The following is a 4,133-nucleotide window of genomic DNA, read 5'->3' on the forward strand; positions in this document are numbered from 1 at the left end:
GGCCCGTCTTGCAAAGGAGAAGAAACAGTGGAATGGAAACAGTGTAGGTGACAACAGTGTAGGTGACGATACTGATCAGATAATGCATCATGTCCCTTGCAGGGACATCATACACCTTACAGGGGACATCTTTGGGTTTTGTCACCCAGCATCTTTACCCCTCCTTCTAGTAACAGCATAATTTAACCTAAATTTAACTAAATTATAACCTGTAACCTAAATTGCCTCTGGACAACCAACCTGACCCCACGATTACTCCTTGGGCTACAGGTATACTTGACCCTGGACACTCCCAGAAGTGGGAGGTGTGGTTCCTTGCCTAGGAGAGCCTTGTACCCTCCCAGCCTCCTGCTGTGTTGGACGGGCCCTCAGAATCCTTTCTAACCACCCTGCACTGTGCTATGCTATTGTATTACTGTGGTTATATAGCTAAAAACCACCTTTCTACACTTTTCCACAGGCAATGACATGAATGCAAACTGTTATCCAAAAGTTTCCATTCAAACTAGATTTGGAAGGCAGGAGTGCAGAAGAGACAGCTTCCCTACAACATTCACATTTTCTATAGGTGTACATGCTTCTGGACCCTTCCTATGAAGCAGTGGTTCCACATCTGGTCAATTGTGTGTTGGGTTTCAGAAGCAGTTTGGAGGCAATGTCACCAGCTTCCGGGCCTCCTGATCCCCAAATCACAAATATGACGTGTGGGCTTGAATTCAACTATTCCCACGGTGGCCTCCTGATTGCCCTTCTTTCCTGAGCATTTCAAGAGTCAGAGTTCTCCCCAACAAGTTAGTTCTCCTGTGTTCTGGGAGTCATTTTTAAAGCTTCAGTCTAAAAAGCACCCCTTCAGGTGGTGGAGCTGTAGATGCCCTTGAAGGACTCTGACACCGGTCAGACGTAAGCCTACTCCCTGCCCCACGTTCTGCATCTGTGTTCTGGGGGTCAGCAGCACTGTGATGGATGAGGCCAAGGACTATGACTACTTCCCACATGGACATTGAGGCACTGAAGAAACTCAACAAGAATAAAAAATTAGTCAAGAAGTTGGCCAAGAAGTATGACGCCTTGCTAGCCTCAGAATCTCTGATCAAGCAGATCCCACAGATTCCGGGTGCAGGCCTGACTAGGCCTTGCTGATGCGCAGTGAGAGTAGATGAAGTGAAGTCCACGATCAAGTTGCAGGTGAAGGGGGTGTGGTGTCTGGCAGTGGCTGATGGCCACAAGAAGATGACAGATGATGAACTTGGGTGTGACACCCACTTAGCTGTCAATTTCCTGGTGTCATTTTGCTCAAGAATTGGCAAAATGTCCAGGCTTTATACATCAAGAGCCCCATGGGTAAGCCCCGGAGTCTGTACTAAAGCATAAGCAGCTCCATAAACCCTAGTGCTCCCATTATAAATAAGTAAGTAAAGAGAGAAAGAAAAGAAAAAAAGAAAAAGAAAAGAAAAGAAAAGAAAAAAAGAAGAAAAGAAAACTCACTCCTTTAGATCATTCAACAATTTTGCAAGCACTCGGTACTGGAATTAAATCCCTCTCTGCTAAGTATCTAGAGTGGCTTCTGTAGTCTATGAATGAATCCTGCCAGGTACAGAAGAGATGGATACTTGGGACCCCATGTGGACCAAGGGGAGTCAGATCACAGAATCTCATTCTAACATTTGATAAGTAGAGGTTAACTTTCCGGGAAGCCATCTTGCCTTCACAAAAGAGCTTGTCTGAGGAAAGCACCAACATGAGAAGGCCGAGCCAAGAGAGAAGCCTGATCTTGACACCATTTGGGTCGCTGAATCGAGCAATGTCTTGCGCCAAACCTGACCTTGGGCTTTCCCGTTAAACGAGCCAATGAGTTCCTCCTTCTATTCGAGACAGTTGGAGTTGAGCTAGTCCATCATTTGACGAAAACATAACTTATCAGGCATAATGATGACCACAGGAGAGAAATTAACAGGGAAGCAGTGGTCAGATGCCTATAGATCACATGTTCTCAACCACAGGTCTACATCAGAATCACCTGGAATCACATTACAAGGTACAAGTGGACAGGTCTGGGCCTGGACCTTGCAGCTCATGTGAGGGACACTTAGTGAGCAACTGGAAAATTCTCCAGATGCGCTGGTTCCGACACGTACCACTGGCAGAGCAAGGCAGCAGCCATTTCTTGAAAGTACCTGAATATTTAAATCTCAGTTTTAAGCACTAATATTATTTTTTTAACCTAATTCTGATTTTCTCCTCTTAGGGTTAAAAAAAACTTTGCATTGAATCACCCGGTATTATAACCACCAGATGAGAATACCATCGAGTGAAATATTTCAGCCCAGCTTGTGTAAGCTGAAGCAGCTGGGCCATTTTTAAAAAATATAATAAATAAGTGAATACATAATCAATCCCTCGAGTGCCAGCTCTCTGTTCTGTGTGCTCTCAGAGCTGTGATTTTTCATCTTTATTCTATGCCCCCAAAAAGAAAAGCAACATAGGGGAAAATGTTGACAGACTGTTCTCTGTGACGTCAACCAACAGAAACAGCTAAATTGTTGATGCTCGTTCCAGAAGGCATTTCTACTGTGGGTTTTGGTGGGTGCAGATTTAGAATAACCCTTCCTTTTCTGGAATAAATATTAACTATTTAATACCAAAAAGCCACCTGAGAAGTCAAAACGTTTTGATGTCCGCAATGTGTACGAGACACAACAGTAGCAGAAATAAGCCCATGAAATGGAGTGAACGAGCACAGAGTTAAATATTGATCAAGCATTTCTCAAGTGCCTGGCCAGGTCCTCTGTAGCCAAAGATGAACTAGACGAGCTCCATTGGTTCAAGAAATTTATAGTCTACAGAGAAACAGACTGGTTTAAAAAAACAACAACAACAACAACAAGCATAATCATTTGATGGATGATTTATCTTTAGAATCAAGCAAAAATTATTCAAAGACAAATCTGAAGAATCAGTGGAGTGATCAGACCAGCTGACTCTGAGGTGTGACTCGTAGGATGGCTCCGAAGTCAGTTCCCAAAGACGATTCCTGCAAACATCGTGCGCATCGTAGAATGTGCCTGTAACCTCCTGAGGTGCTACTTTGAAGGAGTAAATTCATTCCACATTTAAGGCCCAGTTTGTTTCCTTTTTGGTTTTGTTTTCAGGAACATATATAGGCAAGAAAGATCCCATGATCGATCCATGCCTGGTTGAAAGAGTTCTGTAAACCGAATTTCCCCCAGCCCTCCCTGGATGTGAATACTTATTAGGCCACAGAGGCATTGACATTCAGCCATCCCGGCCCATTGCCTGTGCCCTGGCACCCCCCTGTGAGGCTCCTGCTGGGTGTCGATGGAGGCGTCTCTGTGTGAAAGAAGCTCTCTGCTCTCAGGCCCTCCTGTCTGGCCCCTCACTGTTGACCCCTGCCTGTGAAGCCATCCTGGCCATTTTAGCCAAGATCTCTGGGAGCAGAGCCTTCCTCCTTGAGCCCCTGGAGGCACTGCAGACATGGGGAGAGAGACCTTCACCTCAACCTTGTGCTGTTATTTTGTCCTCAGGACCTGGGTCTCAGAAGCCCCCGTCGCAAGCAGGTCATCGACCTGCTGTAGCTTCTTTCCGGCCCCAGCCCCTTCTCTACAGGGCAGGGCCCCAGGCAGCTCGCCATCCAGCTCCGCCCTCTCCCCACCGGCTCTGACCTGAAGTCCATAGCACCTCCTCGTTTATGCACACTGACCCCTGAGTAGCTGGCTACTAGCTCGGAACCACCAGACGTGACACTCCCGCCAGGTTCAGCTACTTCTAAAAGGAAGATCAGGCAAGAGTCTGTAGAAGTCAGATTCCCTCCTGTCTCTTGGTTTCTGACAGAGCTGACTTGAGGCCAAAGCATACATCGAGTTAGCAGAATGGGTTCTGGGCAGGAGGCTACCGCTCTCCATTGAGGGGGTAGGGACAGTGTCTGTGAATGACCGCACGGTTGAGACACACCTCGCAGACCCCAGGGGGCAGGAATGTCCAACAACTTGCAAAGCCAGCGGAGAGAAAAATGCCACAGATAAGGATCACAAGGATTTCTTTTAGGGAGTTACCCCGTGAGGAATGCTCACACTCTCCTTTGTAATGGCTGTAATGTTTTAATTCTTTTTTTAAAC

The 4,133-nt window shown here is 46.3% G+C and overlaps 1 pseudogene; it reads left to right on the top strand.

Moving 5' to 3' along the window:
• Positions 1-295: 295 nt before the first annotated feature.
• Positions 296-2,284, top strand: LOC111091200 (annotated as a pseudogene).
• The last annotated feature ends 1,849 nt before the right edge of the window (positions 2,285-4,133 follow it).

This window comes from Canis lupus, chromosome 19 (genome assembly GCF_011100685.1).
Source record: "Canis lupus familiaris isolate Mischka breed German Shepherd chromosome 19, alternate assembly UU_Cfam_GSD_1.0, whole genome shotgun sequence".
In the NCBI taxonomy this organism is placed as follows: domain Eukaryota; kingdom Metazoa; phylum Chordata; class Mammalia; order Carnivora; family Canidae; genus Canis; species Canis lupus.